General features: G+C 40.1%; 1 long non-coding RNA gene and 1 pseudogene across 1 annotated transcript in view; one reads left to right on the top strand and one right to left on the bottom strand.

The window, feature by feature from the left end:
• Positions 1-16,134, top strand: part of LOC113885088 — a 50,297-nt gene that overhangs the window by 2,148 nt on the left and 32,015 nt on the right. The window lies entirely within an intron of this gene.
• Positions 1,027-2,152, bottom strand: LOC113885087 (annotated as a pseudogene).

The raw sequence follows: 16,134 nt of genomic DNA, 5'->3' as shown, positions 1-16,134 counted from the left end.
GTGGTATCATCTGCATATCTGAAGTTATTGATATTTCTCCCAGCAATCTTGATTCCAGCTTGTGCTTCATCCAGCCCAGCGTTTCTCATGATGTACTCTGCATTGAAGTTAAATAAGCAGGGGGACAATATACAGCCTTGACGTACTCCTTTTCCTATTTGGAACCAGTCTGTTGTTCCATGTCCAGTTCTAACAGTGATAGAAGCAAGGTCCGATGCTGTAAAGAGCAATATTGCATAGGAACCTGGAATGTTAGGCCCCATGAATCAAGGCAAATGTGTAAATAGGTTGATTTATCTTGGACCTTAGAGTAAGTCTACAAAAAAAGAGGAAAAAAAGTAGAGGATTCCCATCTTTTATATAAATGGCTATTTGATTTGAAATCATCTTTTTTTTTGCATTTTATGCAAACATTCAGGTTTTATTTTTACTTATTCTTGGTGGGAGCTGATGTCAGGAACCGAAAGGCAAGCAGTAGTAACTTTTGTTTTCTACCTCCTAGCTGAATAATAATACACATAATGTAGCATTTTCATTAAGCAAGACTTTTTACATTTCACATTAGAATACATTACTCTTTTCTTGAATAAAATGAGCAGTTACTAAAGAAACCATCTTTGGAGGAAGTGTTTAATAATCGTATTTTATTTAAATCAGGGGCTTACCTCATAGCTCAGTCAGTAAAGAATCTGCCTGTATTGCAGGAGACCTGGGTTCGATTCCTGGGTCAGGAAGATCCTCTGGAGAAGGAAATGGCAACCCACACGTGTACTCTCACCTGGAGAATCCCATGGACAGAGGAGCCTGGCAGCCTACAGTCCATGGGGTCGCAAGAGTCAGACACAACTTAGTGACTAAATCACTATTTAAATAAATCCTCCAGTAGGAAATGGAGAATTTATTGCCTTTACTTAGAAGAAGGCTGTGTAAGTAGTTACATGTCATGTTCATTTGTGCCGGTCACCTCATTTCCTTATTAGAAACATTTTATTTCCACATCACAGTTCGCAAAAAGACTTTCAGGTTTCAGAATTCTGTATCTCTTTTGGCTTACTTCCCTCTTGATTCCACTCAGGCTTTATTAATGGTTCGCTTCATATCATCTCCATCTTTGTAAATTTTCTTTAGAATGTTCATTAATTCCTCACTAGGATCTGTTTCGGAGAAGGCAATGGCAACCCACTCCAGTACTCCTGCCTGGAAAATCCCATGGACGGAGGAGCCTGGGCTGCAGTCCATGGGGTCGATACGAGTCGGACATGACTGAGCGACTTTACTTCCACTTTTCACTTTCGTGCATTGGAGAAGGAAATGGCAACCCACTCCAGTGTTCTTGCCTGGAGAATCCCAGGGACGGGGGAGCCTGGTGGGCTGCTGTCTATGGGGTCACACAGAGTCGGACACGACTGAAGTGACTTAGCAGCAGCAGCAACAGGATCTGTTTCAATGTCATAGGACGTCTAATCTTTCTAAACGTTTTTTTCAACCTGAGTCAGGTAGTTCCACTGTGTGTTTTCTGCTTTCTTTATGTAGATAAGAACTGTATCTTTCTTGACCTTTTTTGAACTGCCTTCCACAGAGATGGGTTTCAAGAGATTGTTCGTAATCATGGAGTAACTCTTCCCATTTAAATTCTTTACCAAAAGATCAAATGATCTCTCTGTGAAATGTACCTGCACATTCCCAGTGGGCACTTGATGAACTCCAGTGAAGTTAATGTAGATTTTCATACACTTGTCTGACTGATCCCATCCATAATTACTGAATTTCACTGTATATGCTATTTTAATAAGAGCAACCACAGCAGCTAGCTTTTCATTTTCTAAAAGTTTTGCTTTACCTCTGTGATTTCTGCTGCATTTTGTTTTTTATTTCTGTCTCAATCTTGGGTTTTTCAGCTGTGAGGGGACCAGATACTCTTTTTCTGGTGGCTTTTTCCAGCGGCACTTTCAACTCTTCTAGATCTTTCTGTAGCTCTTCTTAATTGAAGCCATGGTTGGGCTGCAGCAGACAAGACCCTGGCTGCAGTGGCACAGGGACAAGAACAGGAAATGCCACCCTGAACATGCTCACCCTGAGCACAGACTGCACTGGCATTGATCATTCATCTTTTTTAAAAAAAATTTTAACAAATAAAAGATTCTTTAAATTCTGTGGTGCTTTATAATTTTCAAAAATTACACATACATGATTTCATATAATTGCATTATTGCCCCTCCCCTGTCACTTCTCCCCAACTGGTAACCACTAGTTTGTTTTCAATATCTTTGAATCTACTTCTTTTTTGTTTATTAACTGGTTTGTTTTATTTTTCAGATTCCACAGTATGACTGATAGCATACAGTATTTCGTATTTCTCTATATTATTTCACTAAGCATTATGCTTTCCAAGTCCATCCATTTTACTACAAATGGCAAAATTTCCTTCTTCTATATGGCTTTAGTATTCCATTGTATATATTTATATGCCACTACTTCTTTATCTATTCATCCTGATAGACTCTTAGGTTTCTTTCATACCTTGGTCATTATAAATGATGATGCTATAAAGATAGGAGTGCATGTATCTTTTCCATTTCTGTTTTTTGGATATATACCCAGAAGTGGAATTTCTAGGTCATATCAGTTCAGTTCAGTCACTCAATTGTGTCTGAATCTTTGCAACCCCATGGACTGCAGCACCCCAGGCCTCCCTGTCCATCACCAACTCCTGGAGTTTACTCAGACTCATGTCCATTGAGTTGGTGATGCCACCCAAGCATCTCATCCTCTGTCATCCCCTTCTCCTCCTGCCTTCAATCTTTCCCAGCATCAGGGTCTTTTCAAATGAGTCAGTTCTTCCCATCAGGTGGCCAAAGTATTGCACTTTCAGTTTCAACATCAGTTCTTCCAATGAATATTCAGGACTAATTTCCTTTAGGAGGGACTGGTTGAATTTCCTTTAGGAGGGACTGGTTGGATCTCCTTGCAGTCCAAGGGACTCTGAAGAGTCTTCTCCAACACCACAGTTCAAAAGCATCAATTCTTAGCTGCTCAGCTTTCTTTATAGTCCAGCTCTCACATCCATACATGAGCACTGGAAAAACCATAGCTTTGATTAGACAGACCTTTGTTGGCAAAATAATGTCTCTGCTTTTTAATATGCTGTCTAGGTTGGTTGCAGCTTTTTTTCCAAGGAGCAAGCGTCTTTTAATTTCATGGCTACAGTCACCATCTGCGATTTTGGAGCCCGAGAAAACAAAGTCTGTCACTGTTTGCCCATCTATTTGCCATGAAGTGATGGGACCAGATGCCATGATCTTAGTTTTCTGAATGTTGACTTTTAAACCTACTTTTTCCCTCTCCTCTTTCACTTTCATCAAGAGGCTCTTTAAAACTAGGTCATATAGTAGTGACCTAAAAATAGAACTACTCTATTTTTAGTTTTTGGAGAAACTGCCATACTGTTTTCCACAGTGGCTTCAACAATTTACATCCCCACGAACAGTGTACGAGGGTTTCCTTTTCTCCACATCCTTCAAGATCATTTATCTTAAATACTACTGAGAGCACTTTAAACATGTTACCAGGGACTTCCCTGGTGGTCCAGTAGTTAAGAATCTGCCCTGTAATGTGGGGAACTAAGATCCCACGTGCCATGAAGCAACTAAGACTGTGTGACAACGAAAGATCTCACATGATGCGACTAAGACCCAGCACAGCCAAATAAATAAATACTTAAAAAAACACATCACCAAACACATTTCTTTTTTCCTTACAAGAGGATGTTAATTGCTTGTTAGATGGTCTGGCAAAATCAGAATCTTTACGCAGAAAATTTATGTCAATTGGCATAATATTCTTAGACATGATTTTCATATAACTTTGTGTTTAACTCTCAATACTCTATTATATACCTTTGATTCTGTTTTCAGACAAAATTTAAATCAAGTTCCCTAAAATTATGCCATTTATGTATTTTTTAAATTACACCTACATCTTTTTTCTTAACCTACTGGATTTTTTGGTACTAGATACAGAAGGAAGACCAAGGCAAATGTGCAGCCATATTAAACTTCACTGTGCTTTGTGGCACACTGACATATTCATAGAAATGGTATTTAAGTGTACAAATGATTATGTTGGAAAGGGTGGTTCAAATATTACCTACACAGCAAGCATCAAGAATAAGACTTGGATAACCTGTTTAGTATGAAGAGTCAGCATCAGTAATCGAATTGTTTATCAGAATAGCTGAAGGTCTTGGTAAGCTGTGGACTTTTTCTAATCTCCTATCTAACATTCCTGGGTTCCTGAGGTGGAGACTTGATTTAAAATCATTGCAACTTAACCACCCAATCCTGAATGAAATCTATCGCACATAACATATTATCCAGGAGAGATATGACTTGATTTAATAAAGCTGAATATTCAAAGGTTTGCACTAAAAAAGCAAGAAATATGGAAATAACGTTCCATTAAAAAAAGCAAAAACATTTTACCAAAAGTATTTACCAATGAGTTGCTTAATTAATTTAAAAAAAGACAGTATATCTAAAATGTAATCTGAGTTTCAAAGCTTTGATTTTTGTCCATATTTTCAGGAAGAAATCTAAAGAAAGAGAAAACATGGAAATCAGAAGTCTTGCAAAACTGTTACATGATTCCTTCCCTCCAGCAGTTTTCTTTATCACACTAAATAAGATTACTTGCTTTATATGTTTTGCTTTTATATAGAAAAACATGTCAAATTATTACCTTTGACTCAAAGGTATAATGATATTTTATTCTATTACAAAACTAGAAGTGTTCCCATTTAATCTAATTGTCCCCACATATAATGTCAAAGTCAAATAGTTATCTTAATTACCCCTCACTTTGCACTTACCTTTCTGTTTCTTTGTGAAACGTTTTTGATGTCTTGTTGAGCCTCTGACACCACAGGCATGTGAGAATCTGAAGAGTCACTTTACAAAAACGTCCTTCTGAAAAAAAAAAAAGTCCTTCTGTCTCTTTCTACTTTCTTTGATAAGACATATGGTTCTGACCTGAGAATTATTATTATCATTTTTAGTTATTTATTTGGCTGTGTCGCATCTTAGATGTGGCATGTGGGATCCTCTAGTTGGAACTTGCATGCTTCGGACCCCACTGGCTCAGTATTTGTGGCTCGTGGGTGTAGTTGCCCCGAGGCATGCAGGATCTTTGCTCCCAGACCAGGGATCCAACGTGCATCCCCTGCACTGGAAGGTGGATTCTTACACTGGGAAAGTCCTTTTGACCTGAAAATTGTCAATTCAGTTCAAATCAATAATCCCTAAATACATCTTTTGTTGTTGTTCTGACTTCATATTCCTGCATAGTTCCATTTTACATCAGTTCAGTTCAGTTCAGTCGCTCAGTTATGTCCTACTCTTTGCCACCCCATGGACTGCAGCACTCCAGGCCTCCCTGTCCATCACCAACTCCCAGAGTTTAGTCAAACTCATGTCTGTTGAGTCAGTGATGCCACCCAACCATCTCATCCTCTGTCGTCCCCTTCTCCTCTTGTCTTCAATCTTTCCCAGCATCAGGGTTTTTTCAAATGAGTCAGTTCTTTGCATCAGGTGGCCAAAGTAAACCATTCTAATTTCCTATTCAATGCTTCCAACCAGTTGTTTCTCAAGTTTGTGGTAAAATCATTTATTCTGTCAATAAACACTAAGCACTTACTCTACATGCTGGGTGACTAGCAAAAAAATGATTCTTTCCCTGTCTATGGGAGAGGAATTCTGTCTTATGGGAGAGGAAAAATGAAGATGGAAGGGAAAAGTTAAACCAAGTGACTGTCTTGTAAAACAGCAATAGATTTTGCTTATTCCATGCTCTACCCTCTGGTTGAATATTGTGGCTGTTTCACCAACCTCAGTTCCACTCCTTTGTTATGCAGCAGCTGTGTGGCTTGGATGAGCCATAGCCTCATCCTTAGTCCCATCTCGAGGTAGGCCCTTTTTGGCCTGATATTTTAAGGTTATCGTAGTCTTCTTGCCCCCGTGCTTGGTTTTGGCCTGAGTCACTCAGACTCCTGAATTCAATAGGCCATGGTTTGAATCTCAGGGCTTTTACTCTATGATTGAGGCAATTGTCTTTTTTCTTCTAACAGGAAAGAGTAAGCTGTTAGTCTCCACTGTTACTGGCATTCATGCTCTAAACTTGAAGTGAGCCGTTTATGGATGAATAGACACTGTGGACGGCAGAGGAGAGATGGAAAGAAACTGGGTCATTATGGCATTGTTAAGCGACTAGATCAACCAACCACAGAGCCTGTCCAACAACTGGACTCTTTGTTACTATGAGCCACTACTCTTGTTTATCATTTAAGCCAGTTCAGGTTGGTTTGCTTGCAAGTTGAATTGTTGTACCTGATAGCATCTTAACTGCTGTACACATAGAAATAGGTTTATCTACCTTCTCAAGAGCAGAGGAGAATTTATGAAGCTATATATTTACAAAGCTATAACACTTAGGTTTCAAGGTCTTCACTTGCTCAGGCATCTTCCAAACTTTCTACCTAATTTTACACTTGTAATTTTGGATATGTTTCCTTAAAGAGGACCATCCAAATTGTATAAGCTTTAGGCCTTACAAAACCATTAGGTGTTTTGGAAGAGAAAATTTTCACCTTTTTCCCCCGTCCCTTTAACATGTTTCCCTAGGGGAAGGGTAACTTACCTAACTGGTAGATAGCTGGATGGGTCACTGCATGTGTGAGGCCTGGCTTCTCTAGCTCTCTCATTCAGATCTGTCTGCCCATAGTGGTCAGCCCTGCTGACAAGAGCAGAAGGGAAAGTAGTTGCTGCCTTTGACTGTGTCTTCCAAAATTGGCACCTATCCAACAAATTTTTAAAAGTATAGTGTTGATACAATGGCTGTGAAGACTCTGAAGAAAGCATCATGAAAGGGTGGCTCTGGGAGACACTAAGAGAAAGTAATTTAAAAATGGAGGCTTTGGTACATACTTGCATCTTCCACCTCCCAACCTAGCCTACCCTGCCCTTGGTTTACTCCCTGTCATGTTAGAAATTGTGCCCCTGGGAAGCAGTTTGTATTTGTCAAATGACTGAGTGCATAAATTCATTCCAGAGGAGAAGGAGTTGGTGCCCCATCTTGGCCTCAGGTCCCAGCTGTTTTCTCTTTCCCAGCTTAATCAGTAGTAAAGCTGATGTTGATTCTCACCTGATGCCTGTGTGTATTTCTCAATCATTTCCCAACCAGGAAATGTGAGGAGAATGATTCTCACCCTGAAATGACAACATAAGTCAGCAGTAGCAATTATAGTAACATGTGTATAAGAAGTACTAAATGACCTACTAAAAGTACCAAGCAGATCAGTATGAGTTGTTGAAGATATACATGCATGCAGGGCAGAAATAGAGGCATAGATATAGAGAATGGACTTGTGCACAGAGGTTGGGGGAAGGAGAGGGTGGGATGAATTGAGAGAGTAACATCGAAATATATTCATTACCATGTGTAAAATAGATACCTAGAGGGAAGTTGCTGTATAACACAGGGAGCTCAGCCCAGTGCTCTGTGATGACCTAGAGGGATGGGATGGGGGTTGGGGGTGGGAGAGAGGCTCAAGAGGGAAGGGGATATATGTATATTTATGGCGGATCCACGTTGTATGGCAGAAACCAACACAACATTGTAAAGGAATTATCCTCCAATTAAAAGAAAAAGATACACATGCAGTAAAATAGGAATTCCTAATCAAAGGTAGTTCACAACTGAAAAAGAAAATACTACTAACATAAATAGCTACCATCTTATGAGGTCAACCACAATTCACATATATATTCTACCATGTATATTATATATATTCAGTTATATTGGCTTGAATCATGAAATTGCAGAATTGGCAATTTTATATGGGCTTCCCTGGTGGCTCAGTTGGTAAAGAATCTGCCTGCAGTGTTTGTAGGTTAATGAGTAGTTGACTGTCAACACTTTTATATGGTCAGCCTTGTATTACTGACACCCCAAATACTCACAATTATTTGACTTGACTTGGAAGCTGGGGCCATCACTCAAGATCATCTGTAGACCCTGATGGCTCCTGCTTTTCCTTCCCCTTTGAAGATTTTCCACATCTGGCTCACTATCACTCTTTTAAACATGATTCCTGTCAATATTCTTACTGATTGCAATGTCCACAAAAACAGTTTTTCCAATATTCTGGTTTTTCAAGGTTTTTTGACCTCTTCTCTTTTTTCACCTCAAATGCCCAATTCCATTGTCATGTCTTCAGCATTGGAGCACTTCATTTTATTTCTGGAATACCACTCTTTTTTGGTTCTTATATTCCTCACTGGACAAGTGTATTCAATATCCTCTGTTGGTTTCTATTTCTCGACTGACCTCTATCTGTGGGGTGCCCCAGAACCTGGTCTTCAGATTTCTTTTTTTCTTTACCTATGCTCTCGCTTCCCTGCTTAGTATCTTTTCAGTGATTTCCCATTTTTCCTACAGTCAAGTCCAAAATTCTCAACCATCGTTCAGAAGGCTCTGCTTAGAAACCAGATTGCTTCCGATTTTCTCTCTGGAAGGCATTATTGCTTATCACACCCCCTCAGTCATTCCTTTTAAAGCAGTTCCTCCACAATGCCACACTTTTTTTTGCCTCAGTATTCCTACTCACTGGCTTCCTATACATGGGATATTCTTTCTCATGCTTGTCCTTGCATATGTAACTCCTGAGAGTTCAGCTTATGTCTTCTTTAGTAAAGCCTTCTGTGACTTACAACTGTCTAAACCAAGTTTGGTCCCTGTTATTCAGTTCTCAGCTATCCTGTACTTCTCCTTGTCAGTTGTTTGTACATATAATTACTCAGTTATTTATTTGTTTGAAGTCTGCCTTCCTGAATCTATAAATCCTCTCAAGACGGGTCATGTCTATGTTGTAATTATTATATCTGCAATATCTGGTGCAATGCCTGACATAATGATGGTGTATAATAAATGTATGATGATTAAGTGACTGATTATTTACAGAGCTCAGGATCCCAACTTCTCTAAGTAATGAAACTTTGTGGGGAGCACACTTCAAATTCTAACTGGAGTTCTACAAGCCTGTCCTTTTCTCCTGTTCCCTCAACCACACTTCTTTCACTCTTTCTCTCTGTGGTATTCGTGGTCTCCAACCTTCTTGTAGAAAGTCTGCAGTTTGTGATGGGCATTGGAAGAAGTATGAATTCTTGAAGCAAGGCTGGATCAAGGACCTGGGGAGATACACCTTGGGTATTGGGCTTTTTTCTCAGAATATCTCTGAAATAAGCTTGCTTTCTATTCTCCAGACTCTAAAATAAAATTTTAGAGATTGTCTCATTGTCATTTTTCTATTAAAGATACAAGATGCACAACCAACCACAATTCTATACTTAATTTTATCAGGATCACATAGGAAAAGATGGGATCTATTCCTGGATGTTAATATTGCACCTGTATCTCAAATCTGAAGGAGTGGTATCTGTGAATTGTAGGATATGCATCTATTCAGTCAAAGTGATTAAAACCTATAAAGAGACGTGGATTCAATCCCTGGATAGGGAATGTTCCCTGGAGGAGGAAATGGCAACCCACTCAGTATTCTTGCCTGGAAAATTCCATAGACAGAAGAGCCTGGTGGGCTATACAAAGAGTTGGACATGACTGAGCACACATGCACACACACAAGAAATAAAACACTACTGAAATCTAATAATAACATAGAGGGCGTGGAACTGAGAAGGTATATTTCAAAATGTTTAAAAATGAGAAGTGTTCTTGTTAGAAGAATGAGTGGTAATGCTCCTGAAGGGTCATTCAGCGTTAGAGATAAGGATTTCCAATCTAGGAAGAAGGTAGTGGAAGCACAATGCTTAACCTCACTGGCCTGTAGTTAATTTAAGGTGGAGCAAAAGATCAGCTGAGCTTTAAGGCAGCTTTAACTTAGTTAAGCTAAGCTTTAACTGTTTTAATGGAGTTCATTGAATGGTCAGGATACTGTCAGTACTGAAGTTGATAAAACCGAGGATGGGAGGCTCCGTGAAGAGAAAGACTGAGAGCTAGGTTCCTGGAGGGTTGAGGATGCTGATGAAGAGCAGTGTGGTACTGCAGAGGTAATGGGTGTGGATGGTATGTGCTTCAAGGCCTGAACTGATGGGTGGGGATAATGAGAAGCTACAAACCTGGTACTTGGGCTGTGGTGCAGGATTCTCTGACTCTGGGTGCACAGGTATGCGAGCTGAATTCAGCTTGAGAAGAGTCAGGAGGGGCATTTTCATGGGAGAGTCAAGAGGAAATTTGTCTATTAGAAATTTTTGTTTACACCTCTGCTAAATGCTTAAGTCTTTGTCCATTTTTCTGTATTATAGAAAGAGCACACCAGTGAGGAATGAAAAAGGCAGTAAAAGGAACATGGAAAAAGAAAAATTGGTAATCATAGGTTGGCAGGTGGGAGAGGTTGAAGAGTCTGTGATGGACATATAGAAGGTCTCCCAGAGAGCAGTTTTGGACTAAAAATGAAAAACGGGGGCATACAAGAAGCTTTCTGTAGGAACTGGGGAATAAATTATTTTCCCAAACAATAGAAAGAAGTGATACACATGCATAATTCCTGCTGCTCTGCTTTAAAGGTGACCTATACTAGGAAATAAGGTCCATCTAGTCAAGGCTATGGTTTTTTCAGTCATCATGTATGGATATGAGAGTTGGACTGTGAAGAAAGCTGAGCGCCAAAGAATTGATGCTTTTGAACTGTGGTGTTGGAGAAGGCTCTCGAGAGTCCCTTGGACTACAAGGAGATCCAACCAGTCCATTCTGAAGGAGATAAGCCCTGGGATTTCTTTGGAGGGAATGATGCTGAAGCTGAAACTCCAATACTTTGGCCACCTCATGCGAAGAGTTGACTCATTGGAAAAGACTCTGATGCTGGGAGGGATTGGGGGCAGTAGGAGAAGGGAATGACAGAGAATGAGATGGCTGGATGGCATCACTGACTTGATGGACGTGAGTTTGAGTGAACTCCAGGAGTTGGTGATGGACAGGGAGGCCTGGCGTGCTGCGATTCATGGGGTTGTAAAGAGTCAGACACGACTGAGACACTGAACTGAACTGAACTGATACTAGGAAATGGCAGATTTCTCTAGTGTTCTTGCCTGGGAAATCCCACGGACAAAGGAGCCTGGTGGGCTACAGTCCATGGGGTCATAAAGAGTCAGACACAACTGAAGCGACTGAGCATGCACACATACAACTTAAATTTCCAGGTGGTACAGTTAGTTAGGGAACTAAGGTTAGAAACCATGACTTGATTCCTTACCTTGGAGTCTAGTTTTCTTTTAAGTTTCCACCTTTTTAAAGGAGTAAAGAGACATGCTTTATTTTCTGTATTCTCTCCCTTACAGTTCCACTTAGTATCTGAGGACCAGGATTAAGAAATAGCATGATGGAAAAATAAACACTAATTAGTAGTGCTACACTCTTTTTGTCTCTGCAGCACTCAGAACAGGATTGCAAAACCTCATCAGGTCTGCAGAACACTGTGAGGACGCCTACAGGTTTTAATTTACAAGTCCTCGCTGTACACTCTGAGAAGAAAATCTAGGTTTTTTTTTTTTTTTTTTTAATGCAATACAAAGGCAGGGTTGAAACACAAGATCAGATGGAAAGAATGCTTATTCTTTTTCCATCATGGAAAATAAGCCTCAGTAATGGTTTAAGAGAAGTAGCCCAGTGGCAAAATATTAAACAGAAATAAATCAAATAATGCCAGAGATTTTCCTAGGGGTGAAGTATTAATACATAGGAAATGTCATAAAATAAAACCTGCCTTAACACCATTTCCCTTAGTGAAATATGCATAAAAAACACTTGTATAAGATGTTAATATTAGGGGATCTGTAGTGAAGAGTATAAAGGAAATCTGTACAATTTTTGGAACTTTTCTGTAAATCTAAAATTATTCAAAGATTTTCTCCACCTCTCTCTCTGGTGTGAGGACCCAGCAAGATGACGACCAGCAAACCATGAAGAGACTCTCACCAGGAATTGAATCAGCCAGCACCTTGTTCTTGGACTAACCAGTCTCTGGAACTGTGATAAATAAATGTCTCTTGTTGAAGTAAAAAAATAAAATTAAAAAAACGAAAAACAAAAAACAACACCCACCCACACAAACTCACTGTAAACTAATAGGTAGATGAGGAAAAAGAGAAAGTAAAGGCATGAAATTATTCTTTTTCTCATTTTCTTACTAATCTTTTAATTAAATGAATGGATTTCAAGATGAGTGAGTCTGAAAAAATTACCACAGAAAAATTATTATCACATTATATCCCTTAGGCTAATATTGATAATAATAATAATACCATAGAAGAACAATAACTTGAAAAGTCATTTTGATGTTTTTCACCTGTTAGCTATCATGCCATAATTTAGTTAATAAAATATGATGTTAATCTAGCATATTTTAATAATTCTTCTGCATCATAAGAGTTTGGAGCAATTGAGTAAATATAATTCCTGCAAAGAAGAGTTGAAGTATGGACTGATTAGTGTCTACACTAGAGTTGACCCAGGAATTCCACAGCATTTGGGTGGGTATTGGGCCATCTGGTACGCTGAGTCCATTTTAGGACTTCAGTCCTATTTTAAGATATTTGAATATTTTAACTATTCTTTCTGTAAGATGTTGAGTTTTGTATCTGTATCTAGGAAATTCCAGGCAGGTCCTTAATTTGGGGAAGAGTGGGCAGAGAGTAAGAGTTTGAGTAAGTCATGGTGGAGCAGCTTGACTAGACTAACCTTCTCACATGACAGAAATTAAACTTTGGACAAAATAGTAAAAATTATCTAAAGGTAATAGAGGGTGACCAAAAGTATGTAGAAACTTGAGGAGAGTTAATTCTAGTAAGAAGGAAATAACATTCTTAACATTTTTTTCAACTTAGGGCAGGCCCCAGGAAGTGCCACTAAGAGTCATTAATACTCATACAGAAACCTTACTGTTACTAAAACTTAAATCTTACATGAGGAATCTGAGGACAGAGTTCAGAGCAACTAAATAGTCTAGACATGAGGCATGTGTGAGGACATGAAGACACATGTGAGGCATGTGTCTTCTCTAGACACAAGTCTAGAATTTGGAGCTTGAGATCAACCAAATTAAACAATATCAACAATCAACTACTAAGTAATATCAACAAAAATTCTTCAGAGGGACAAATCAGAATCCACAGTTTCTACAATATATTATTCACAACATCCAGGATACAGTCTAATTAAATCAGACATATGAAGAACATACTAAAAAGGAAAGGCAAGCAGTGGTGACTGACCCAGATGTTGGAATTAGTAGACAAGGATTTTTAAGGGAGCTATTATAACTCTGCCTAAAAACAAAAACACCAAAAAAGACTTTAATGAATGGATAGGAGATTCCGGCAGAGAAAAAGAAATTTTAACAACAAAGCAAAAACCACAGGAGGATCAAATGGATTCTAGAAGTGAAGAATAGTGTCTGAGATGAAAAAGTGATGGGTTTAACAGCAGTTTAGAGATGAAAAAAGAGTGAGTCTGTGAACATGAAGATAGAAAAACCTTCAAGATGATCTAATCTGAAAATGTGTGAGCAGTCAAAATCAGGTGTGGGGAGCTTTTTATTTGTACTTTTATTGTATATAGCCTACCTTTTCATAAGTTTACTAGACTAGTAAGTCAGGGGAATGTTTCATCAGAACGCATCTTTAAAAATGTTTATTTTTGTCTGCAATGGGTCTTCATTGTTGCGTGGACTTTCCTCTAGTTGCGGCAAGCAGGGGCTATTCTAGCTGCCGTGCACCGGCTTCTCATTGTGGCGGCTCCTCTTGTCGCAGAGCGCAGGCTCTAGGGCGCGTGGACCCAGTAGTTGCAGCTCCCAGGCTCTATAGCACAGGCTCAACAGTTGTAGCGCAGGGGCTTAGTTGCTCTGCCGCATGTGGGATCTTCCCAGGTCAGAGATTTAACCCGTGTCTCCTGCGTTGGCAGGTGGATTCTTTACCACTGAGCTACCAGGGAAGCCCAGGACGTATCTTGATTTTGACAGTGCTTTAAACAAAATTTCTCATGATATGCTTATGTACAAGATGGAAAAATGTGGACCACATGGCTCTCTGTACATTCATTCTTGATCTCTGCCACTCTTCTAGACTGACTTCAGTGCTACATAATGGGGGTTATATAAAATGCAATACCCGAAACAGGGAAGGAACACTGACCTGTTACCTGCGATTTTTTACTTACTTGTTATCCTCCTTCACTAGTATATAAACTCCATGAAGACAAGAAATGCCTATCTGTATCCTCCTAGATGCCAAGACCTGAAATTAGTCCTGCTGTCTTGAACAGGGGCAGACACTGGGTTAACATGAAGATGAGCATGGTGACAAGAAATCCAGGAATGTATTACATTCAGAAATTCAGGTTAACAGAATGTTTGTTTCAGGGAACTCAGTCAGCTGGCAGCGGGTCCCTGGTGCCAAGCTAGTGTTGGAAATAAGACTTAAGTCTCTTGCGTGCTTAGTTGCTCAGTCATGCCCAACTCTTTGCGACCCCACGGACTGAAGCCCGATAGGCTCCTTTGTCCATGGGGATTCCCCAGGCAAGAACACTGGAGTGGGTTGCCATGCCCTCCTCCAGGGCATTTTCCCAACCCAGGGATTGAACCTAGGTCTTCCGCCTTGCAGGTGGATTCTTTACCAGCTGAGCCACCAGGGAATCTGTCTCTTGAGGGTAGTGTTTCTCCAAGTGTGTTTCAGAGGCCTGCTTCAGAATTACCTGGAGTGCTTGTTAAAAACTGGGGGACTAATCTTAGATTTGTTAAGCCTGTGTCTCTAAGGATGGGTCTTGGAAATCTACAGGTATCCTAGACAATTCTTATGTATATACATTTATTTTTAGGGGTTGGGGAGCTGACAAAAGCAAGGAATGGACTAAGTCCTAGGGCAAGTTTCACAGTCTTGGCACCAGTGGCAATTTGATTGGATGATTCTTTGTTAAATTATTCGGGGTGGGGGGTGCTGTCCTGTGCATTGGAGAATATTTAGCAGTATCCCTAGTTTCTAATCCTCTAGATCTCATATTACCCCCTCCTCTCCCAGTTGTGACAACCAAAAATGTCTCCAGACATTCCAAAATGTCCCCTGTGGGCAAAATTGGCCCTGCTTGAGAACCACTGCTTTGGGGGATAAAAAGGAGGAGAAAGCAACACTGGAGAATGTCAAGCTGTTGGAACTAGGATGCCACGTTAGGGTGAGAGCTACAACAGGAGTTCCTCTACAAGGCTTGTTATGTTGGTGGCTTAGCAACATTTTTGTAGAGGGGCCATGGGAGTCTAGAGTTGGTGACAGATGGAATATAGAGGCTGAGAACTAGACAGGGTGTCACACCAGGTCTTGGTCATGGCTGTGCACTGGAATCAACATGGAATTGTAAAAACATAAAAATCCATCAGCCAGCCTTAGCTCTACTGAAGCAGAATTTCCAGTGAAGTCCAGGTACTTGGTACACAACCTGGATTCAGGAACACTCACAGGGTTAGATGACATCCTGAGCACTGTGTTCAGGAACTCAGAAGGAGACAGTTCAGTTCAGTTCAGTCGCTCAGTCGTGTCCAATCTTTGCAACCCCATCGACTGCAGCACGCCTGGCCTCCCTGTCCATCACGAACTCCTGGAGTTTACCCAAACTCATGTCCATTGAGTCAGTGATGCCATCCAACCATCTCATCCTCTGTTGTCCCCTTCTCCCACCTTCAATCTTTCCCAGCATCAGGGTCTTTTCCCAGTATCAGGGTCTTTTCAAATGAGTTGGTTCTTTGCCTCAGGTGGCCAAATTATTGGAGTTTCAGCTTCAACATCAGTCCTTCCAATGAATATTCAGGACTGATTTCCTTTAGGATGGACTGGTTGGATCTCCTTGCAGTCCAAGGGACTCTCAAAGAGTCTTCTCCAACACCACAGTTCAAAAGCATCAATTCTTCAATGCACAGCTTTCATTGTAGTCCAACTCTCACATCCATAAATGACTACTGGAAAAACCATAGCTTTGACCTTTGTTGGCAAAGTAATGTCTCTGCTTTTTAATATGCTGTCTAGG

Source organism: Bos indicus x Bos taurus, chromosome 27 (assembly GCF_003369695.1).
Source record: "Bos indicus x Bos taurus breed Angus x Brahman F1 hybrid chromosome 27, Bos_hybrid_MaternalHap_v2.0, whole genome shotgun sequence".
In the NCBI taxonomy this organism is placed as follows: Eukaryota; Metazoa; Chordata; class Mammalia; order Artiodactyla; family Bovidae; genus Bos; species Bos indicus x Bos taurus.
The sequence above is the reverse complement of the archived record's forward strand: the minus strand, read 5'-3'. Positions and strand labels throughout refer to the sequence as shown.